Consider the following 26,034-nt stretch of genomic DNA (forward strand, 5'->3'; position numbering starts at 1 on the left):
CCACAGAAGACAAAAGGACAGGACAGACAAGCAAAAAAACTCCTGGGAGCATATTGCTTGTGAAAAAGCCCCACAGGTTTAACTGGTATTTAGAAGATAGGTCCTAACCATCAGAAATGGAACAGCCTTCCAGTAACAATGGAGGGGAGCAGACAAAAACGTTAGTAATTTTAGAAGATGCCTCCAAATGAATTGGTTTGACAATTGGTCTGAATAGAAATGAAGTTTTAGCACACTGCACAGCAGCTGAAGCCTTACTTATAGAGGCCAGGCAGTGCTGGGCTGGCCATGTGATAAGAATGAAGTATGCAAAAGCAGTTCCTATTAAATAAGATAAAACACGAAGACAGGAAGGAACTGAAACACATTACCCACAAATTGCTTCAAAGATAACCCAAAATCACACTTCACTGAATAAATTTAGCAACCAATGTGACAGGATGTATGTATCTTTTGAAGAGAAAGATGTCTTTCACATTACCAGGCTTTTTTTCTTTATTTTAATAGAACTTAGTTTTCCTGGCATAATATATCCCTTCCCCAGCTTTTGGGCATAATATAGTAAACCCCAAACTGGTTTCGGTAGTTTTATAAGAGACTGGTGTGATAGGTAACATTAGGGATAGGCAGACAACTTAAAATACATTTGAACTGGAAATTTTCTAAGTCCTACTGTGAAGTTGTGCTGGATGTTCAGGATTAGATCAATATCAACTGTATCCATAAAAGTCACCACATTAATGTGTCTTATTCTAGGTTACATCATGGATTTGGTATCTTTGCTGAACTGATTCATCAAACTAAGCCATTTTCTCAAAAAAGGGGAAAAAGGCCTCATAAAAAAAACCTGTGTAAATGAAGAGGGTGTTTTAATATTCAGCTTTAAAAATAGCTCGACTTTCTATCTGCTTTTATTACCCGGGGGATTGGACAGATTACAATCTTTTGCTAACCATTTTATTAGAATAAAGTGAGGAGGCATGTTGATAGCAAAGTCAGAGCATTACGAACAATAACCAGAGCTTAAAAACACCCACTGCCAAGGTAAGTTCTGTTGTTCACTACGCATTTCTCTTTCTCAGCCCTCTGTGCAGCTCACTGTCTGTTCCACCAGTCATTTTATGATGGCATTATCTTTACCGAGAGACTGTGTCACAAATTCAGGACACTGATTTGCTGATGTTGGTATCAGTGGCTAGGCTCTTTTTAAGTTTCTGAAGGAGGCCTCCAACTTTGATGACCACTATCTGGGTGTGGTTGGTCAGAGCAGGCTCTGACAAATACCACAATTCCAGGTGGAGAAAACGCATGAAACTGAGAGAAAAAATAAGAATCTGCCTTCAGTGAACATCATTGGATTAAGAAACTGGTTTAGAGCAAGGAATGAGAAAGTAATCACACTAAAGTATGATGTTGCCAGTGGCTGCTACCTATACTATTTTCTCTAACCCGCTGAAAGATTTTTGCTGGAGTTCATGAGGAAGACTGCATATCAGAAAAATGTTTCTTTTGTCACTAGCATCATGTGTGTTAACCTATTCATTGTTTTTCTGTAAAGCTTGTAACTTGCTATCTTCCAGATTCACGATACTTACATTATCATAAGCAAAGTATAATTTCATAGTGTTGTATAACCGGCACAGAAAAAAAAAAAACAGATAATCTCAAACCAACAAAACCCACACCCAAAACACCGTAAGATATTTAATAATACATCACTACACACCGACCTTCATACTGGCAAAGAACTAATTTATGGGAGCTCAGGTTACTTGCTACACCACAAATAGAGCCAAACTCAGTGTCACCACAGTTTTCTCATCTTTATTTTCATTATGTTAACTGATAAATGTTTATGACAATTTTTGCTTGAACAAAGTACATCAATAACTTAAGAAATAAAGGGTTACTGGTAGAGTGGAGGAATTGTTCGTTCCCCAAAGAAGCTTCTCCTCCTAACTAAATCTGGCAAATTGTAAACTGACAGATGAGTTTTACAAGGATTGATTCATGCCAGTCTCTGTCGAGTAATTAAGTTCAATAAAGGCCTGTCAATACGGTTTGGTATCAGTTGTCACTTTATATCATGTCTAAAAGATACAGGAGCACACAGAGGTGGACTCAAAACGCAAGGACAGAAGGTGCTATTTAGCTAGGAAAGGTATTAAACACCTTATATGACTGAAGTCACTGCCTCACCTTAGAAAAGGTTGTAAATACCCAAATCACCCCTAAAACTCAGTTCAAAGCCAGTGTCCAAAAGTGGCTATATAATAATAATATTATTACTCTAGTATTAATACTATTCTCCTCTTTCCAAAGGACACGCATCCTACACTCACCTGCCTGCAGATGCAAACCTTATAAGTCTTCTTAAGTCATTGGAAGAGAGTAAGAGAGAGGTACAAGACAAAGAAAAGGATTAATAGCCCTCTTCTCCCTCAAGTGAGTTTAAGACCTCATGCTTAACACAAGCACCTACATGATAGGAGCTATAGGCTTGAATTCACATACCAAAATTCAGGCCAGTTATCCCATCACCTGCATGAAGTACTTCAAATAAGCAGCTTGCAGATAAAAACAACCCACAGCAGCAATCCTTTCAAAACTGTGTTTTGAAAGCAACAAGAAAATTCCCTTTGGATTAGATTCTGTTAGAAAGTTTACAGATACATTAAGAAGAATTCGTGCCACAAGCCTCTAGTAGCAGAAGTCAGTTTGCTTTAACCCCAGGAAGAACACTAAGCAGGGAAAGATAAAACTCAACTCACAGCCTTTACTTTGTAGTGTTTCCCCATTAACCAAAACCAAGTAGATGGAATCAAAAGCCTTTTATACAGAAGACTGCCTGTGGAAGTGCTTCACTCTTCCCTTTGAGTTGCAGTTCACACCCTGCCTGATTAACACAGCCGTACCAGAGGCTGATGAGTTGCTTCTCCATTAAGACTGCATGGCCTAGTGAAGAGCATCTGCCCTTTAAAGAGCTGAAAATCATTCAGTTAAATGAGCAGAAGAAAGTACGTCTGCAAGCAAGAAGGTTTATGCAGGGATGTTATGAGAAGAGCAGACATAGAAAAAAGTCCTTATGTATGAAAACTTAATTGGGCCTGTAGGATACATAGACCTGACTATTAATAAAAGAGTAGGTGCCTAAGAACAGCTTTGTGGTTTTTTTGTTACATTTAAACTTTCAGAGCAGCAAAGCTGGGTGTTGATAGAGCATAGGTGGTAACTAAGAGAATGCAGAAGACAATCCAAGAGAATAAAGGTTTCAGCCTTCAGGGGCAGGAATGGTGTGTCTGAAATTCAGTGAAAGCTGAGAGCTGAGGTTTTTATCATGGGCTGCTAGATGGCTCACTCTTACTAATTGTCATGACAGGCAGAAGCTAAATAATGTTAAAATCCTGCTGTTAAGTGCCTAACTATTATGTCCTTTTTTTTCTTTGCCGCTTCAGAACAGATCTTCTGACCAAATTGTGATTGGGCCCAGATGCACAATCTGAATTGGAATTACTTTATTATGTATGATATTCATCTCATAATGAACCATTACCCACCATTTTATATTCTCATATTCCTATCAATGATCTAGAAAATAAAGGTTTATCTACATCATGTCCATTTCATTTAAGATGTAGTTCTCAAGCTTTCATTCACAGATCACTGGAGGCACAGAGAGCATTTCTTTGTTTTTTTAAGGAAATCATTGGTCTGTATGTAGTGAGGTGTTGGTTTTTTTTAAAGTCATACCTCAGTAATGACTTCCTGAAGTTTTAGGTGATTTCATGACCAATTAAACTGAAATCCCCATATAGTTTCTCTTTTCCTCTGCTTGGAATACCAGCTCCACATCTGTTGCTGGTAACTTCAGAGTGATTATTCATCTGTGGCCACAATTCACAGACAGTAGCAAATAAAATAAGGGAGCCTAAAATTAAATGAAAAGGAGAGGTTCGGGCTGTTAGATTTTTTTCAGCCAATGGGGGAAGATTTATCATTAGTAAATGCAAAGCCTAGTGGCCAGGAAAATGAAATCACATATGCAGACAGAGGCAAGGAACAATGCAGCATCATAATTAATGTAAATTAACAATTTGCAAGGGAATATTTTCCTTTTTTTCTGTCAGGTTTTAAAATCCAATCCAATTTTTCAAAAATAAGTTAAAGAATCTTCAGCCTGTTATAAAACCTTCAGGGGGGAATATCTACATAAAGTCTTGATGCCTTCATTATATTATCTATTCTAAGAACATTCCCAATTATCATTATGATCATCATTAGCATGATTTATAGCATGTTCATTTGTTTTTCCTCCTTCTGGAATGTTAATCAAAGATTAAATTTACTGTAAATGAATCAAAAAACATTTTCTTCATTTTAAGTTTAATCATACAGTGTTGTGGTGTGTAATAAGTGAAATATAAAAATACTGAGTCACTGTTGACAGTTCTTTCAATAATAATGGGGGAAACCTTGAAGTTTATAGAACTATTGCTTTGAGCATAACCTACAATGATTTTTAAAATTTATTAACTAGTGTCTTTTATAAAATCTGTAATTTCTGTGTAAATGATTTCTACCTCCCCAACTTCATATTTTCAAATTTAAGAACTCATACATTAGAAAGTTTGTTCCAATAACCACACAAATATACTGAATTAAAACGTGAAAGCTAGTTCTTGAGCAGTTCCCCTTTACCCATAAGGTAAAGGAAGGACAGCATTAAAATCACATTATTTCAGTTACTCTTCCAGCTGCGATGTTAGAAATATGTGTTAAAAGGATCGTGTTATTATTCTTAACCTTGAAAAAAACTTGTACATAAACCAGATTCAGATTTCCTGATAGCTGAATATTGTGAACACTTGTCAAAATCCAATGGAAATACTGAACTCTAATGTGTTAGCTGGAGTATGCATATGGAAGTCTTGTATCCACCTTAAATAATACTGCCACATTTTAGGAAAGGGAATTTTTTATTGTCTGAAAAGGATACTGAGTATATGGCCTCAGAAGGAGAGAGAAGTTTCTGAGTGACAGTAATTTTTAACTGCTTTTGAAAGCATGTTGGGTTGACCTTGGCTGGCTGTTAAATGCCCACCCAGCACTCTCTAACTTATACTCCTTAACAGGACAAGAGAAAGAAGCATGTAAAATTTCATGTGCGAAGAGGAAAACAAGGAGTTTGTTTAGCAATTATCACGATGGATAAAACACTTAGTTTGAGGAAGATTTATTCGATTTATTCCTCATTAAAAACAGATTAGGATGGTGAGAAACAAACACAAAACTACACCGCCTGCCCCTACCCTACCCCCTCCTTCTTCCCAGGCTCAACTTCATTCTTTTGTTCCCAACTCTTCTGCCTCTCCCTTCCCTACCTGAGTGGTGCAGGGAGATGGGGAATCGGGGTTGTGGCAAGTTCATAACACTTTGGTTCTGCTGATCCTTTCTCTTCATTCTGTTCCTGGGTTCCAGCATGGAGTGCTTCCCACAGAATAAAGTCGTTCATGAACTGATCCAATTTGGATCCTTCCAACAGGCTGTAGTTCTTCCATAACGGCTCTAGCATAGTCCTCTCCATGGGGTGCAATCCATCAGGAACAGTCTGCTCCAGCATGGGTTCTCCAGAGGCCATAGCTCCTGCCAGAAAACATGCTTTTGTGTGAACTTCTCTCCCACCAGGAGCCTGCTTCTTCATAGGGTTCTCCTCAGACTGCAGCTCCTTCCAGGGCATATCCTAGATATTTGCTCTGCTGTGGTACTGTCCAGTGGCTGCAGGAAGTAACTGTGCCAGCATGGGGTCTGCTGGGGCAGCAGGGGAATCCCTGCTCAGAAGTTATAGAATTATGGAATCACAGAATGGCTTGGGTTGGAAGGGACCTTCAAAGATCTTCCAGTCCAACCACCCTGCAATAAGCAGGAACATCTTCAATTGGATCAGGTTGCTCAGAGCCACATCCAGTGGTAACAAATAGTTGAATGTCATTAGATATTTTCCCAGTAGTATGAAAAATTATAGAATTATTTTGCAACCGTATTTTTACCACGTTGTCTTTTCTTCAGGTTCATTTCGATATAAAAGTACTTCCTTTGTGCTGCAGCCTCAGCTGCACATTGGAAATCAATTCCTAAAACATTATATTGATGAAAATAACTGACAGACAAGTCACAACAGAACAACATGAAAAACTGGATAGAAACAAAAAAAAACATGGATAGAAAACATGATAGAAAACATAAGTGTTCACTTATATACCGATGGAAAACAAGCTATTCTAGGCTTCCTGAATGAAATGTAAACTCTTATTTCAGAGGTCAGAATAACTTGTGCAGAGAATATTTATGGTATTCTTAGTATGTGGATCAAATTGTATAAATATGTGTGATAACCTTGAATCAGATGCGTAGCTCTTTTCTATAGCAGAAAGATAACACAAAATATAAACCTGAGAAAATCATGCATGAATATGTATTATGTATGTCCCATAATTTGGATCTGATAATATGTTGAAAGACAGCCCTGAAGACTGTGTTGGAAGACAATAAAAAAACCAAAAGAGTTGATCATAAAACATACTGATAGTATATTGAACAGATAGTATGTTGAGCAGATACTAATACTAAAATGCATTATGCATAGGATATGCACAGTTTCCAAAAGACAGAATTGGAAGGCAGATAGTTTTTCTGTTGTGTCTGCATTACCATTTTCTATGAATATTTTCAGTTGCTTTATAGTATCAGAAAGATGATGGCAAAAGTTTCCATTAATGATCTGAAACTACCGAAGTAAATGCTACCCCCAATTTTTGCTCATTCCTTGATACTCCAGCCACAGATGAGAAGCTGTCCTGTTTTTTTCAGACGTGTAGAGAACATAAGTGGCTGAACCTTGAGAACAGAGAGCTTTATGTAAAGACAGAAATGTACCTATCCTCAAAGTTTATATGTGTTGTAATCCATTTTTCTTTCTTACCTTAGAAAGAGGTCTGGAAATAACAGAAGGAGATAAGAGGAAAAGTCGGTGTTTCCTTTTGTAAAAAGGTGACAGAGACAAAAATCTTAGCCATTTTGTATAAATACTAAGTTTGACCATATCCACACAAACCCTTTTGTTCGTTGGTAATGGATAACAGAGAAGGAAAGATTTCCACAGCTAACTAGCTAATTTGAGTTGTCTAAAGACTTCCTATAATGCAGTTTGCATTTCTTCATACTTCAGCCTTTCATCGTTTGTCAGTGAATGCACAGAGAAGAGTGAAAAAGACAGCCAAGAAGCAGACATGACAATGTACTCTGGCAAAAGAAGGAAGGGGTACAATTAGGTAGGATTCAGAGACTGTTATTGGAGGCAGCAGGGCAAATTAGCAGTGTGAAAAGATCATCTATTATTCCTCAGTGAATAGGACTGCAGTTATTACCCCCACCCCCTTTTTATTAATTTTGCCATGGTATTAACTGAGTGAAAACTCTGTCAAGGTTACACCTAATAGGGCTTGTACACTTCTGTCTTATATTTCACAGACAAAAATATGCTTGCATTCACTGTGCATTATGTAAGTGGTGACTGAGATGTTCAGAATTAGTAGGTCTTATTACTAGTCATAGTAAGTGCTGCCCCACCTGGACAATGCAATCAGATTGATGCTATAGCTCACATAAAGATGTGCTGGATAACAGAAAGATTGCATGCATTTCTCTTTTAGTATTTAAATAAAAGTTGCAGGCAGAAAGATACAGGAAACCTTGTTGTTCCATTAGCCTTACATTTAAAAAATAGGTGGACATGTAAGGAATACACATTGGTAGGTGATATTTTTATTGCTCTATAAACTTCAGTATCTTGTGACTCTTCCTGTGACAATACAAATCACTAAGTAAACGCTTGTTTATACTACCAGCTGTTTCATTATCAGCAGCAATAAGAGTTAGGGTGTAGCAGAAGAAAACAAAAAGGTGAGAAGTAAATTTTTAAATATCTTTGGTTGAGAAGTGCAAGTCACTTTAAAATGGCAAAAAGGGTGGGTTTTGCTTAACTTGAGATAGCTGAGTGATTTTATTGCCTGATAGCCATTTGTGAATCTAGGCTGGTAATTCTTAGCTTGAGAAAACCATCTGGTAAGCACCATAGAAATAAAACCAAATGCCTCAAAGCACTTGGAGCATATAGGCAATAGCAAGTAAAGAGGCAAATGAGTAGTTTGGGAAATAGATAGTATTTCAGACCAAATGATTTAGACTGAGTGATTCATTTCCATACATGCTTCAGCCTTGTAGAAACACCAGCACAGCCTTCCTCAAGAAATTCTGTTTAAAGAGCAAAGAAAGAAGGCTAGATCCTGCATCCTGTAATCATATTGAGAAATACTGTACTCAATAAATAACTCATAGAATAAGGCACTGAGTGGGAATCAGAACTGCAATCTTGAAGACAATCTTGAAACTGAATACATCTCTTAACCCTATCAGAAAGAAATTCAAAGTATCAGATATGTTTATCTATCAGACGTGTATCAATCATTTTTAATCAAAGAAGTATCTTTGTGAGAAGCCCTATAATCTTCAATGGGTTATCATTATGAGTAAGAGCATATAATATGGTTTCTAAGAATTATATTTTACTGGTGTATTAAAAGGATAGTGTAAGATCCCACTATCAAACTGCACATACATATCTGCGTTATCTATGCTCAGTATCTTTGTGTTTCTCAAGAAATTTTCATACATACTACTTCACAGTTCCAGGGATTCAAAACATAAATCCCCTGAAAATTGAAAAAAGAGAACAATTTCTTATTGTTAGACTGTGATTTTGGTTTGGTTTTTCTGTGATGAAAGCCTTCCAAGGAGTGGAGGTAATGCTTTCAAAATGATGGCAGCAGCAAGACTAAAGCTGAAAATGGAAAATATTTTTGTAATGGTTTCAGAATTAATGTTCTATTTCTATAGAGTTTTTGGGTTTCTCAATATATAAATTTACTGACTAATATTCAGTTATAAAATGCTTGAAGGATTCTTTCATCAGTGATATTGTACACGTCTGATGTTAAGTAAAACATATTACATGCTTTTTTCTTTTTTATGCATGGATGAACTCCCTTTCATAACTGCCATGTGCTGCAACAAGGGTTCCATCAGAATCTTTTTCTGGACAAAAGGAAGACACCATATACATGGAAATAAAAATATATCATTATTCCAATTAACATTTTAACAGCCTAATTATCAACTAATTAATATGGAAAAAACCTCATTGGTGAGACAAGTAAAACTGCCATGTAAAACTTCCTCATATTTCTGCTGCTACTCACTTTTCTCCCTGGGTCCTAAGCTTCAGCCTCTTCAGTGAAACTGGGAAAGGGAGGGACTTCAGACTATTTATGGGCAGCATCCTGAGGTCCTTACTGGGAGAAATATGATGTCCATAGTACCAGTTTCATTACACCCCATTGGGATTAAGTTGTCTCTGGAGTCACCCTGTTAGAGGAGACCACATCCTCATCTGTGGTCCACAGCAATAGCCATTTTCCAGCTTTATCTGCTGTTAAGAAGACGAAAGAGGTGAAGAAACAAATCTCTTTCCCTCTCTCTCAGCACTATAGCTACAACTTCTGCATTTCTTACTCAAAGTGAGAAAACAGAACCAGAGACCACTCCTCCCTCAGTAATCAAAAGAGGTAAAGCAGATTTTATCCCTAAGGAAGTCACAAGTCCTGTCTTTGTCCTCCTATCAATGCTAGGGAATCACTTTAATTTCCCTATCAAAATAGCCCAGCTCAGACAAAACTTACCAGTCTCATGCTCTTTTTTTTTTTTTTTTTTACAGTGTTCAGTGTTACTTCTGTTAATAAATCATTAAGGACCCATGAAAAGAGGAGGAAAATACATATTAGACTTACTTATTTCAAGCCAGAAAACATGGAATCATTTAGGCATTCGTTAGAGAATCACTGAGCAAGCAAATTTTATAATAGTTGTTCAGTTTAGTTTCTCTCTTTTTCCTTTGGAGACCACAGTTCAGTCACACTATATTTATTGGATTCTGGTTTGGATGCCACAGTAACATAATGACCCATTCATAAAACTGGGGCAAAAGGCAGACTTCCCTATCGATCCAGCCCATCTTGACTAAAATTTACATCCAGCTAACTGTGATTTGCAAATTCATCTGTGCTATTTACTCCAGCTTCCAGATCAGGGCAGAATGCATTGAATAAAATGAATTTTAATGCATGTTTTGAGTATCCATCTACACTTCACCCTATATTAAAGTTCACTTTATTCATTGTCTTTCATCTGTTTCTTCCTCCATGTAATAGCAATCATATTCAAGTGAATGTGGATGCATTTTGTAAGTTTTTCAAAGGCATGATCATTCTTTACTAAAATGCAAATGTATCTACTGCATATCCTTCATCCACTAATTTTGTAAGTCTATCAAAAAAGCAATCAAGTTTGAGTGGCATGACATGTTTTTTTCCTTCCTTTTTGTTTATACTCATGCTGATTTAAAAAAATTAATGGTTTTCATTACAGCACCAAGGTAATTCAGCGTAATGAAACAAGTACCCTGTAATAATGAAATACAGAATAAATACAAAATGTAAGAATTGGAACTTCATCTAAAAGTTAAGGGTATCATTTGAATATTTCGTTGTACCAAATATACATTTGTTATAAAAAGTAAACTAAATAATGCCATGTATAAAGAAATTGCTAATAACAAAGATATACTGAACTGATAGATACATTTTATTCTCTTGGTATTTTTCATCTCTACTTCCATATTCTAGGCCTGTGGGTTATAATGCTCATGAATAGACATTGTTCTGATATTGCCATGTGACAAATAAAAGGTAGTGCAGGCAAAAGGATGCAATCAGTATATTTTCTAAAATGTTTTAATATTTATTCTGGTATTTTTAGCTTTTTGGCACCACAAAGATTTTGAAACCAGGCATTAGCATTCTGTATTAAACAGGCCACAGATTTTTGTCAACGTTTTCTGCAGAGAATTGTTCTCTCCATGTACCTGGGAGATAAAAAGTTCAATAACTTGCAGATGAACTAGAGTATATTTTTTCAACACATATACAATCTTACTTGTAAAACAACAGACTGATAACTCCCTTGGTAATCTGCTTCAGCAAAATACAACCTTGATTTTGTACAGCTGAATATTAGCCCCAATTTGATTGTTTTCAAACTTCATTTTTTAGCTGTAGGTCTCATTTTTCTACTGTCTGTCAGTTTACTTAGCCTCCAGTGGTCAATATTTTATTCCATGATGAATATTCATAATCCACAATCAACTCTTCCCTTAACCTTCTCTGCACTAAGCAGGAGCTACGGAAGCCTTTCAGTATAAGGCAAATTTTCCAAACCTTACGTAAATTTCTTTGAGTATTTTCCTATTATTGACACTGCTTTTTAACTCAGTGAATTCACCTTTTGTCATATATCTGCCTTCTGATAGTTTTAAACAGCTATTGGAATAGCTGATGTTATCACATGAAGCATTGACTCTATGAATTGCCCCATTCAGAGGGCTACTACTTATTGTCCAGTGTGCTGCAGCATCCAAAACATGAATGCAAATTTCTCCTTGTGAGGCCTTATATGAGACCCTGAGCTGCAAAGAAATCTGTGGGTTTATCTTTTGCTTGATTGAAGAAGAACAGACTCATTGGAAGATAGAATAGCGTAGGAGATAAAATGGGAAAAGTATTAGTAATTTGCGGTTGTCACACATAGCAACGAGATGCACTGACAGTGCCAGGGCTGCAACTGATCTCTCCTTTCACTGATGAGGAGTAACAGGGCTGCTTAAATGTCAGGCATACTGATCACAGAACAATGCATTAAAACTACCTTAGTATCTACTGCCTCAATTTTGCAGTTTCAGGTGGGCATCTCCATACTGGTTACACTTCATGATTGTCTACAGAGAGGAAGTGAGTGAAATAATGGTTGCATACTGGGAGTTTCTGGTAGTGATTTAATGTGTGAAAATTTTTCTGATGGAGTTTGACTTCACTTTTCTGCTTTGGAGTAAAGTTGGTGGCCTGTTCTTGTGAATAAGGCTGTGAGGCGAGTGTAGACAGAGCCATGGTTGATCCCAGCCTACAAAGGATACTATGAAAGATTGAATACTGCAGTTTAATTTATATTTATTTATTTTGTATACAAGGAAAGCCACTTACCTGAATTCTGATACAGTACATGTAATATTTATTAAGAGTGTACCAGAAAAAGGAAATCAAATGGGTAAGAGCAGAAAAGCTTAACTGCAAAACCCAGTGTAAGTACATTAACCACCACAGCGATCTTCAGTAAATCCCTTTTATTTGAAAATACCTAAAGGAGGATTTCACATACATATCTTCATTTAGTTGTTTTGGCTTTTTTTTTTTAACAGATTGTAAGGTAGGACAGGTTTCAAACTGAGATAAAACACTCTTTCGTTTGGATTTTGGCTAGAAAGCCTGTTCTGCCATGGATAGAAGACAGCTGCTGGATAGCTTCACCTATACCAACAATAAACTCAGTCTAGGAGTTCTTCGGGAAAAAAATGAGAAGCTTGACTTCTGTGATGCAGGAGATCAAACTACATGACCTTGAGATCTCTTCCAACCTAAATGATTGTATAGTTCTATTTAAAAAGACATACTGTGGCATTGATTACTAGCAAGACTAGGCAACTGTATTCATAGATGTAGACACCGAATTTTGTAGTTTCTTGCTTTACATTTTGAAATACAATTCAAATTACAGTACAGAGTGCAGTTTTTATTTTCAAATAAATTCTGCCTTTAGGACCCAAAATTTGCATAGAAAACATATATAAGGGGTTAATTATTTTTTTTTTCTATGTATAAATAAACACAGAAAGCTCTGCAAGGTCATAATACACCACTGTGGCAAAGACCTTCAAAGCAGCAGTGATGGTGTTTATGTTTACTTAGCCCATACATTTCTCATAGGAGATTCAGGGCTTTATTTCTTCCTTTAAACCAAATCAAAGTAGAATGGGAGTCAAAATTCTCAAAATCTCATTGATTTTTAAGACTGTAGTGGAGGAGATGGTGGGGAACCACTTTGTAATTGTTGCTCACCTGAAGAATAGTGCTCTCTTGTTTAAGTGCATTCATTAGCCAAGCACCTTGGAGTATCAAAACGCATGTGTAAAAGCTCTGGTAGGAACGACAGCCTGGCCCCACTCTGTTAGGAAGGACGTCAATGCTTATCCAATACCATGAGTCACAAACAAATAAAACACTATAAACTTCCCGTAAAGGTTGTATTTCATTCATTTACAGTGTGTGACTGCAAAAGTACGGACCAGCAGATCTTCCTTAAATGACAAAACAATAAAGATACAATGCAGCTCATTAGACAGCAAAGGTTTTTTTCTATATAGTGATGTAACAACTGCAAGAACCACCACTAATATAACTGGGCTGCCAGGGTGTAGCAGAGGCCACATGCAGCTCTGGACACCTGCAGCACCCACCGTCCCTGCTGGACCCCAAGACCCTGGCTGGCTGCTGGTTGTTCCTAGCCACTGCATTTGCAGTGCCTGGTAGACCAAAAGTCAGCAAAAGCTACAGCTCCATGTGTAGCTAGCTTGTACTTGGCTGTTTTGGGGCATGTTTCAGGAGTTACTGAGAACCTATCATGCCATGAAACACATACTGCACTATGTAAAAGAAAACTGGATTTCAAGCTGCACATCTGTAAGAGCCTGCTGCACGTAACTTCAGAGCTTGGCCACAAGTCTGCAGTGACTTCCTGCTCAGTTTTGACAGTGCAGCACTGCCATAGCAGTAGGTAGGTTGCATAGGGATGACAGCAAGCATGCTTTAGGCAGAATTCATGCTTTAATAGAAATTTGTCTACCAAATTTCTTATTTTCTTTGCTGCTGAGCTCACCTATCCTCTCTAACTCCAGACTTCAGTGTGGACAGGAGGAGAGTCTGCTGTCAAACACAGACTCAGGATTACAGACCTATCCACAGCATTCAGTGCCTGCACCAAAAGTAAGCGACTTTCTTCCAAAGGTCATATGAAATCCCTGCTCTTCAGAATAGAGAGAGAAGACAAAAAGGCAGAAAGAAAACACACACCATTTTTCCCAAGTTCATCTAAGATATTTTACAGTAAAGCAGCATCTTGGTCTGCATCTATTTATTATAATGTTCTCAAATATTGCTCATCATCAAGGAATCTGAGCTGTACTATGTTTTATTTTTGGTGAAGAAAAAAAATCATGTTTCACTTGTATTTTTTAAGAACATGAAGTAACAGAGTATTGCAGATAAACACCAAGTAGAAAATATAGAAAGGAATACTGAAATACTAACCTTACTAGTTTTTTTGCATTCCTCCTTTTAACTGAAATCAGGATTTTAGCTTGAATTTGTACTATAGCTTTGTCTTTAGGACTAGAAAGTAAGTAGTCATTACAATCTATAAATAGAGTTTTTTCCTGAATACACAATAGTGACAGAAACCAAAGATAGAATTTGAATTTGTGTGGGAATCTGTGGCAAGTGGAACTCGTTTCCCTAAAACTACAGTGCCATGGTTTAAGCCCAACCTATAACCCAGAACCATGCAGCTGCTCGCTCAGTCTCCCTCTGCTCTGGAAGGAGGATGTAAGGGAAATAACAAAGGGAGAGAATATAAAACTAAAAGGGGAAAAGGAAAACAATAAACACAAGTGGTGCACAATGCAGCTGCTCACCCCCCACTGACCGATACCTAACCTGACCTGAGCAGTAATCTAAGCCTCCTGGGTAACTCCCTCCAGTTTCTATACTGGGCATGACATGCTGTGGTATGGAATACCCCTTTGGCTAGTTTGGGTCAGGTGTCCTGTCTCTGCTTCCTCACGGCTTCCCTTGCGCCTCCTCACTGGCAGAGCATGAGACTGAAAAGTCGCTGATCAGGGTAAACTTTACTTAGCAACAACTAAAAATCTTGGTGTTATTAGTATTGTTCCCAGGCTGAAAGTCAAAAACACAGCACTGCACCAGCTACTAAGAAGGAGTAAAATGGCTGCTACTGCTGAACCCAGGACACACAGGTAAGTAAAAAAGAAAAAAAATTAAATAAGAAAAATTAAAATGGCATTAAGTTATTCTAGACTACAAAGCAACATGAAAAGCGTGAAACTCAAATAGTCTTCTTGGTGACCTGAAGAGGTATAAGTGTGTTCAAAATTTAACTCTCAGCTGGATCTTAATTAACAATTCTGCTTTTTCCTTTGTATGGAAAGCAGTATTTCCACATACTCCATCTTCAAACAAGTGAACACCCAGTACTGTACATTTCTCATTTAATTATCAATTAAATGGTTTATTTTCAAAGTACTGAGACACTACATTTTGAGACCTTTGAAAATCCTTTCTGTACTGAAGCCTGCTTAGCATAGAGCGCATCAAATCCAGTTGTCAATTTGGGTGCTGAAACTTTGAAAAATCAATCACTGCAGTTCTGAAAGTGTACGTCTGGGGAAGCAATAAACCTTAAAAAAAACCAACCCCACCCTGTATATTAAATATACATAATTTATGAGTTAAAATGTGAAAAGCAACAGTTTCTTTCTTATCTTAAAACAGGAAAATCTTATATTGGAATTAAAAAGAACTGGTGGTAAAATAGAAAGTAGTGAAATAAATGCTAAAGCTATTCTAGTTGCTAATTAACCTTGTCTCACTTGATAACAAGCTCAAGAACATTTCCTGCTTTCCTGTACACATACACCTCAAAATTACACAGTAGAGAGGTTGAATGAGTTTAGGCTAATTTTGCAAGTTCATTATATTCCAGATTGAAAGGTCTTTTCTTGAAAAAAAAAAAAAAGAAGAAAAAAGAAATAATGTCAAATTAAGGGTTATATTTCCTTCACAGTGTGGCTTCTTAACACAATATTTTTAGAATTACTGGTTAGTGGTTCTTAAGGATGTATCCTAAAGTAACAGGAGTGTCATGTGCTTCGACTAGTCCAAGCAGTACCTCACAAAATATATGTATGCCATTGGCTTGAACCTGTCATTGCAGGATACGTTTCTGCTTAGATATATGAAAGGCAAATATGCAAAGTAAAAAGCCCCTTTTCCGAAGCTGCTATTAGACTGAAATTTTGCTCTGCTCCAAATGTGTCAGAAAGAGATGATGATAAGACATGTCTTAGTACTTCCTCCCATCTCCCCCTAACTTTGCATATATATGAAAGTACAGAACAAAAATGTGTTGAGCTAAAAATTATCTTGCTACAATCAAAATTTAACTGCCACATATACTCTGAAGAAAACGAAGGTTTTGAGGCATTGAGCGAGTTGTATAAAACCTAGTTTCAAATTCTATTTTTAAACTTTTCAGGAGCAAGTTATAATTTTCCAAAATTATTTTTAATTAAAGAAATTCACAGATTAATTCCTGTAATTATTACTAGCTCTGTAAATTGTTTAGAAGCTTTAATTATGAACATTTAATATTCAAAATTCAAGCTGAATTGTGATTAAATATAGTCCTATTTCTGCTTCTCTGCCAGATGAGAATAACACTTGGAATGAAGGATTTCAGAGTATTAAAAATATGCATAAGAGTTAAAAACTGTCAAATTGCCTAATATTTACCTAAAATTCATAGTTTCTTGTTTAATACTGTTACGGCTAGTGAATACTGATGACAGAGGACAAAAACTATTGAGATTTGGAAAGAATGGAAATGAGTCTAATAGGAAGTGAAGGTGAAGGCAAGAGATGTAAGGCAAAAGACTGAAAACTAAGTACATGGTGCTTTGCATGGGCTTGTGTGTGTGCAAATTTGACTTTTTTATGTACTTGTGTTTCTGTACATTTGTACGTTTAAAGACATAGCTTTTGAAGTAAATATGAGCAGGCATCAGCACTGTCAACTTTAACCTAATTTTTGTTGCTGTTAAGTGCTTTTGGCTATAAGTGCTTCCATAATTTTATCATTTTTTGTTACATTTAATAGAGATTTGTCCCAGGTTAGTGGCATAGGGCAATGACCTGAGGTGATGAAGTTTATTTTATATAGAACATGTAAAAAAGAGGGCTACATACTATATTTTGTAGGACTGTGACGGTTTGGATAGAGCATCAAGCTCAATGTGCTAACATGGATTACTTGCTCCCCTCTGATCAGTTCCTGTGATGGAGTTTGTGGAGTGAGAAGCTACGCGCTCAGTAAAGCCTACTGAGGAGCAACCAGAAAAGTCTATGATTTACATTCACACACTCCTACCAAACAACTTCAGGAAAGTTTAACTAAAGAGCAATTTTAGTCATAAAACAAACCCCAAACATCAAACCAACAGAAAAGCCCAAAACTAAAGACCAAATGAAACTTGTGATACTCTATAGGGAAATGAAATCCATTTACTTCCCACTGTGTATATGAATCAAGACACTGCAGTTTGCTGAGGAATGTACAATTACGCAGGCACCTTTAACCTTTCTGAGTCTATTCTAGAAAAAGAAAAGGAAACAGGCAGAAAAAGGAAGGCTTAATACCATCTCATTCATGATAGTTTTTTGTATTTCATTTCCCAACTAATTAACCTTTTCTGCAGAAAAAAGTTCCACATTAGGAAGCACAGCATAACAAACAACTCGCCATTACTGAAAAATGGTTTCTAATTTAAAGTAATTCCATTCTTTAGAAAAAACACTCCTAAGTTCCATGGAAAATATTTCTATATACCCTGCTCCCTTATCACCTAAAAAAAAACAGACACGTATGCAGAATTTAAAATTATTTAATTTCAAGGTCCAGTTTTTAATGTGAAAAATGGTTGTCTCTGAGCAAAATGTTATCCAGAAAGATTGTATTTTTTCATATTAAAAAATGTGAACAGTATGCGAAGGGAGTTTATTATGTTCAGACTCGTTATATCATTTAACTGTACATACATAATCTAGTAAGTGTCATTTTAAAGTAGTACTTTAAATGTATAGAAAGCACATGTAGACACAAAGTCTCTATATGTTCACCCACTCACAGCCACACCTTGTTTATATGTAAGCGCACATATGTATATATTTATTACAAGTATATATATACCTTCTGTGTAACATTATATATGAGAACTTACATATGTGTAAACAGATGTGTAGATATGCATTGTTTCCATTCACTGAACAAAGCGAATGAGACAAAGTACTGTATCTCTCTCAGACTGCCTGTAAGTCTTCATACATGGTCATCATCTCTGTGTTACCAGAACACTTGGACACTCCAAAAATAATCTGACTTCAAGAACATATAAGAAAAGTCATTTTCAGAACGAGCCTCTACTCAACATACTTCTGAAGTGGCCGCTCACTGAAAGAGAAACTTTTCATTGGTGAGATGCTTTACTGCTGCTTTCATTTACGTGGCAATCTATTTTGAATATTTCTGTAGTGACAGATATGCAACAACTCCTTAACATAAATATACTTCATTTAAAAGCAGTCAGCTAAAACCCTATAAAATGCATCAGTTTAATAATTTGAAAAATCATAGTTGCTGTTATACAAGAATTTGGTATAACCAGATATGATTATGAAATGGATAACATGTTATGGTTGAAAGATTCCAATAGACTTGTTATGCTGAAAACATTCCTCAAAATAGATGTATTTTCCCCCTACATTCCTGCATTTTTAGAAATTATATTTCTTTTCCACATTTCAAATGTTACATGAGTTACAGACAAGTATATTTATGTGCAAATTTCAAAATGATTGAAATTGCCACTTCACAGCCAAAGAACCCTATTAATGGCAAGTACTCTGACAAATTGTTCCCAATATCTTTTTTGCTATGCTCCCAAAGCCAAGCTCCTGAGTGTGTCACATCACCCATTTCACTCTGAAAAGGACAGTCTATACATGCCCAGTTTATATATGAAGGAAGACAAATTAGATTAGCTGAAACTGTTATTATACAGTACATCATCTGGAGATATTTTTCTCAACTCCTGCTCGAGTCACAAGAAGTGACAAGTTGCTTTGCTGATTTGGAGCTGAAACAGGTCTAGAGTGTCCTTCAGGCATATGCGCCCCACAGTTTTATACAGAAGAACAGCTTTAAACATGAGCAGTTCTCTAGAAAGTCTCAGGCCTATCATGAAACATTGAGACAGAAGCTTGGAGACTAGAACAGGCATACTAAACACGCAACAGCATCAATTCTGTCAGGCACAGTGTGAAACTGGATTGACTGTTCTCTGCATGATGGTTATGCTACGCGAAAAAGAAAGAGGAATTCTTTAGTCCTTGTGCTGTGCCAATATATTAAAATAACATTGCAACAACAGCAGCAATTGGTGGCAGAAGATACCATGTGTCATGTTACTTGTCCTTCACCATCTATGAGATAACATGTCTAGTAGAAATTACATGATAATTCAGTCCCATATTAATGCCTGGGAATCTCGTGCAAATTCACTTTGTAATCCAGTAGGAGTTTTTACTTTATGGATTATATTCAGAATACTGGAAGATAGGAACCCCATAATTTGAAGATAGGGTACATATATTCCATCTTGTGAGCAGTGGAGCCCTCTGAGTTATCTAATGAAACCAGTAGGGACTTAAGCATCTTTCAGTATCTAGCTCTGTCATTTCTTACTGAGACAAATGAGATATAAGGCTACTGTAAAAAAAATAATTGATACTATTCCTCTAGATATTGCTGTAAGGATACTGTAGGAATATGCTAATCATGGCATCTGAGTCTGCTACACTGAAACTTCATAAATGCAAGATTTTATACCAGTACAGTCAATTGCCAGGTATTATCAGTAAGATAGAGTTTTTAATAAACGATGCTTAATGAATGCTAATGACAAGAACATGGTTCTTCTTCTAGGCCTCTGAGATCTGGTTTGGAAAGACATCAAAAGGGTAAGTTTTATTTAAAAAATATAAAAATTCTGGGATTAGCTTCTAAATTACTGTGCTCTAACTTGCTTTAACTGATTTTCTTATTCAGACTTGTTTGAAGTTTGATATCGTAGATGCAATGGAAACAGAGCCATGGATTTAAATATCATTTTGGTCTATGTTCTACTGCAGAATTTTATTTTATTTGGCAACACAGTTAAGAACACGTAATCAAAATGGTGAAACAACTAAGTACAAAAGATTTCTTGAAACCTACGCTTCAGTATTTCTGACTTCCCTACTCAACAAAGAGGAACTCTTCTGGTTTTGGGAAACCCCAGAATTGTGGGTGTCCCAGAGGGATTTGGAGAACTTGAATATCCTATTTCATATCAGTTCATATGATAGGGGGACTGAGATTTTTCTTAAGATCTTCAGAATTTTCCTTCTGTCTGAGATATCATGAATTCTCTTTTTTTTTTATGAGAGACCAGAACAAACATTTTTTAAGATTGTGGTGCTTTTCATGGAATAGAGCTTGATTAGTTCTACTCAGAGGGAGCTTTAATGATTTTAAATGGGGTTTCTTATGATTATGAAAGTCTGTGTTAACAAATGGACATCCCAACATCTCTGCGTCCACACTAGAATGAAGTGAGAAAATATAGATGCTGAAAATAGAACTGTACCACTGAAAAAGGAACATCCTGGAAGGAAAAATATTTATGAAAATATAACCTTAAACAGGAACGCTGTTTTGTTGACCTACAATGAAACAGATTTCATGTCTTACATAAGTTTAGAAGGATGCTCACAAGTATCTAGGTATTGATTAGTAAATTACTTAGAAATTTCTGGATAATACTTATTTGGAAATTCATATACCTCTTGGATTGAAAAACAAAACCAAAAGCACAAAGGAACAAAAAAAACCCCAAAATCAACCAGTGAACCAACCAACCAACCAAAAACCCCCCACCCACGCAATTAATTCTAAGCAGAGTATGTAAAATTAATAGTTCTGTTATGGACTAGGTCTAAGTATGACCTGCAGTTTAAATTTCTAGATAACACATTTATCTTCCCTAAAGGATAGATTGTATCTCTCCTAACAGGAGAAGTTTCATATTATAAAAGGTAATGTGATCGTGTAGTGTAATCACTTGAAGAGAACAAAAGATGATTCAGCTTTCTGCTGCATTTAGGTAAGCACTGAAAGGAATGCAAAAAAACATAAAAAGGAAAACCAAAAATCTTTCCTGTGTCCTTTTGTCACTGAAGATTACTACATCATTTTGATGTCTGCTGGAAGACCAGTGACTTGATCGGATTCAAGCTTCACCCAGTAAACATTCATGCGGATGAGAAACATTATTTCCAAGAGCTGGATTGAACATTTAGCCATACACAAGAGAAAGACATTTGTGCTATTCATGAATGTTGCTCAGAAGAACACATTGTCATAAGCATCGCTAGTACAAGTAGAACCAGATAGCAAAATGTCTTTATAATTAGGCAAAAATGCAGAAAAATGATGGAAACAGAAGACAGATGAGAAAGAGGAGGAGGTGAGAAGGTTAGGAGTTAGTGCTTGGAGATCAGTTTTCTGCAGAAGTGCTAGATAACGTTAATGCAGAAGAGAAGAGGCAGGTAAACGAAGAGGAGAAACCAAAAATAAAGTAACAGTCCTTAAACAAGCTTAAGAAAAATTGTTTTGCATTCGCTCTCCTCCAGAACTGTTTGTCACCTCCAAATTCTGATGTACCTTAAACCTCAGCTATAAACATTAAGCTTATAGGAATCAGTAAGATTATAGTTCTTTCTTGAAGACTTGGTTACATAATTATATAAACTGCAAATATGCAGTGTTCCTTGTGCTGTGTATCTGTGGCATTAAAATTTCAGTCTATGTTCAGTTCAGGCTTTCAGCCCAAAGCTCTGGAGACAAAATTCACCCTGTCTTGCATCTATATTTGAAGATAGCTAGCGGAAACACAGTCAGATTTGACAGCATCTAACAAATGCCTCCATCCTTTCTCCCTGTTGCCAGCTTTGTGAATTTCCTTGGGAATCCCCTACCAGGGAGACAGCAAGGACAGGCAGCCTGGGGATGCAGAGTACAGCCACTGGAAAAGCCTGCAAGCCCATAACTCAGCTGCCAAAACTGCCTCCTTTATCATGCTCTTAGTATTTTGATAGATGATTAATATTACTGGAAAATCCTAACAAAAGCTGACAACAGAAGACCTCACTGAAGTTGCACACTTGGAAAGTATTCACAATTTGGGGAAGGTCAGACCATTCTAATTATAACTTGTCTTCAAATGTTTCTCAAATGTTCTGTCAAAATGCTTGGAAATTTTTTTTCCTTGTTTGTCTGCTTATCTTTTTAGAGTAGATGATCATCTAGAAAACATTTTTGTATTTGTGTATTCTGAACAGCATCCTCCCAAGAAATTGCTCTGAGACCTGGAAAGGTCATCTATGGGAGCACAGAAATACAAATTAGCAAGAAAATTATTGGATTTTTTTCTTCACACTAATACTGACTTTTTACATCTATTCTAAGGTTGAATTTTGCGCATAGGTATGACTTAACATAATATGTTCTGACAATTATTTTTAAACCATAACATACATCTCACAGATCACCACTCCAAATTAATTAATTTTAGATACAGTAATAGCTATCCATAGGTGTATGTGCAAATCCACTCAATATTTTAATAACTTAGGGTTTTGGGTCAATATAGGTCTTATTTCATTGGAAAGAGAAGTGAAATTTAATTAAATAATTAGAAATATTTTTAACTGCCGAGTCTAGATAGAATCCGATTTGCAGCATCTTCATCAAATAATTTAGAACCTGTTCAATAAAAAGGACTTGGAACAATTACAGTGTATTTAGATTTGGTCCAATGTGTGTGATTATCCTGTAGCTGCTCCCTTTTCCTAACTGATGAATTATCTTGACATTAAGTTGATAGACAACTTGAATTATAAAGTCCTATGCCAAATAGTTCTGATTTAAGTTTGTTTTAAACACAGTTTAGCAAACTTCTACTCCAACAGTGCCATGGAGAGATTCAGTTGTATATATAGATACACAATAAATTAGTTGTGTTCATCCATTAAGAGTAGAAGAGCACACGTGTCAAATAGCTTCAAATTTTCTAGTGAAGCCAGCAAATCCTATAGGACAAAGTCATGTCAGCTTTTTAATGAGAGGCACAGCTATGTCAAGGGTCTTTCACCTCCAGGGAACAGAATGCTAACATGGTACCTATTCTTCTTATGAATAGTTATCAAGTTTAAATATCTTTTACCTCAATGAAATCACATTGAGTTCATTATAATCTCATTTCCTGATCCAGAACCACTTAACTTACTCTTATATTAATGCTGATACCATGCATATAGTTAATCATGTCTACATTTTTCTTTTGTAGGAAAACCAAAGGATGATCTGGCATTGAAAGCTGATATTAATCCAGTACGTGACAATGCTTTTTCTTTACCATATTTCTTTCAAGTCACAGAATTTCCGTAACTACTTAAGTGGAATTTTGTTGTTGCTGGAACAAATGGTGGCTCATGCTTTTTCCCATACCCTTTCCCCCACATGCATTATGCTGTGTATGTCTGAAAACTATTTTTCACAGTTATGTAGGTTGCACAAAAATCTCAGCACCTAAATCCTTGATGAATGCATCACTAAACATATTGGAAAAGATATTACATGCTGATGTGGATTGAAAATCAGATGAAATTCCTCCATAGAGGATTTTTCTCACATAGTGAACCCTAGTAAAAATATTGCAAGATACTAAGTTTTAGGAATGATTTTTTCAAGTATAGGTATTATAAAAGCAGTTTGTAGCTTTCCCAGATGCACTTTTTCCTCAGTAACAAACATCCCACCTTCAATCACTGCTGTGAATTTTTTTGTATCTGTTTTTCTGTTGAACGTTTTTCTGCCAAAAATGGGTGCATTCTGATCTGTTTTTAAAGCAATCCCATGAAAATATGTGGAGTGTTTCATCAGATGTCTACAAGTCAGTCTGTTTCTTTCAGACCCTCCCCTAGGGGTTGATGGAAATGTCCTTATTTCTGCTATGTCACCTGAGTATGTCTGGTGAGACATTCGAACTAGCTTTGATATAATTGTTTTAAATACTACTCTTTTTCATGGAGTAGCAATATGTGCCTCTGCCTTAGAAAGCATGGTAAAGTACTCCATGGTAAACTTCATGCTGCTCTGGCCTAAACTGTTACCTCTGCACAGTTGCATGGTTTAAAGGTAGGTCGGGTAGCTCTTCACTCACTATATTGCTGTACTGCTCTGTAGGTACAACCTGTGACAGTTTTCCTGGTTGAGATCTTGTCATATACACAGCTGCAGGAGCTGTTAAAATCTTCTCAAGGTTTCCAGAGATCTGTGTAGGATATTTCTCATACATACCATCATGTGGGTGTTTACTTAGCGTGACATAGCTTCAAACCATCATTGCCTTTTATCCCCTACGCAGTCTGAAGGCGTTCGACAATGTCTTCCAGATTCAAATGTGAGAAAAAGGAGACTTATCTAACTGTATGCTCCAAGACTTGAGCTACAGAATAATTGCCCAAATTAGCAAAATTAGCAGCAAAAACAGTATTCTAATAATTGTACTTCCATTTTCCCTACAACAAAGCAAAGAAGTTTTCAGCTACTCGTATATAAAGGCAGGTGGTTACAAGATCTGAGTCTGATCTCATTTTATCCGGTAGTAGTCCAAATGTTTGTTTTAAATGACTTCTCCAAAATGAAATCCAAGAGCACCTAACTAGTTTCTCTTTCCTATGTTATAAAATAATTTATGTTTGTTATAAAATGATTTATATGTAAAATATAAATAACAATCATACTGGATTAAATGAGATTAAATATCTGCAACTGTTTGGTGGCTCCCTCTCTTCTTATTATTTGGGATCAGTGGCCAGTTGTGAACCACATCAGGAAGTAATACACCGATACTTCTGTGGTGCTTTGGGGCTTGCCTGTGGGGTGAGAAACTCCTTAGGGACGCACTGCACACTGTTGCTTCTGTTCTGGGAGCTTAAAGTCAGACAGAGACTTCCTAAAATCCTTTGTAATAGTTTACACCTCATACTAAGTTGCTCATTTTTTATCTTTGAATACATGCACATATAAGCATATCTAAATATATACCTGTAAAATGTTGTATGACATGCTAGCCGTTAGAATGTGTTTCTTGCATACAAGTTATATCCTGCTTGAAAGCTTCCTAGGAAACACTTAGATTTTTTATATTATAAAGTGCATGGTTTTTTTTCAGGATGCAAGGATTTCTGGTTGTGCATTAATTTGCTGTAAAATGCACGGAGATGATAAGCTTCCAGCAACTCAGTCCAACTCAGTTATCTGCATCCTTCTAGGTGAAGATGTCAGGACTTCATGCCATTTTTGTCATTTCACTATTTTACAGCTCAAACTTCTACATGGAGTTAGAGCAATCCACAATTTAAAATGTCTGTTGAAACTTCCCATCCCTCTGGAAACTAATATGGCAGCTGCTTTACTGAATCGAGAGCAATTTGCCTTCTTGGAAATTAACTTTGGGAAAAGGAACCAACCCTTGTATACCAAAACTTGATTTAAACATCAACCAGAATGGCCTAACTTTTGATTCATGTACGTTTGGCCCAAGTCATGGAACCCCACATCACTTTCACTTTTACTTAAAGATTACACTTCTGAAGAAGGAACTTCATCTGAAAAGAATCTTTGTGCTTTAGCTGTATTTCCCTTAAGGCTGCTTCCAGGAGGCAAAAATAATCTGAGGAGTAGACTTGCCAGCTCCAAATCAAATAACTGAGGCATGAGAGGGCATCTTTTGTGAAGAAAACTTTCTTCAAGTCTTTTTACTCTAACATCGATTCTACCAGAGCCCTGTGCCTTGGGATATACTGACAGAAGCTGACATGTGCAAGGGTGGGATCAGTACCAAAATAAACTTGAATGGCCCAAATTTTACCTTGCATCATTATTGATTTATAGAAATTATTCAGGGTAGTAAGTTTTTAAACCACTATGTTAAAACCATCAAACAAAACCTACCATACC

The 26,034-nt window shown here is 36.4% G+C and overlaps 1 long non-coding RNA gene across 1 annotated transcript; it reads left to right on the forward strand.

Annotated features, from left to right (window-relative positions):
* The first annotated feature begins 14,668 nt into the window (after positions 1-14,668).
* Positions 14,669-23,835, forward strand: LOC133224508 (uncharacterized). The gene is made up of 4 exons (XR_009728858.1): positions 14,669-15,091; positions 19,894-19,928; positions 21,958-22,199; positions 23,357-23,835. It is a non-coding gene; the product is annotated as an uncharacterized LOC133224508 (long non-coding RNA).
* The last annotated feature ends 2,199 nt before the right edge of the window (positions 23,836-26,034 follow it).

This window comes from Neopsephotus bourkii, unplaced genomic scaffold (genome assembly GCF_033783945.1).
Source record: "Neopsephotus bourkii isolate Nb327-2 ecotype Australia unplaced genomic scaffold, CSIRO-AGI_Nbou_v1 NB_1685, whole genome shotgun sequence".
In the NCBI taxonomy this organism is placed as follows: domain Eukaryota; kingdom Metazoa; phylum Chordata; class Aves; order Psittaciformes; family Psittacidae; genus Neopsephotus; species Neopsephotus bourkii.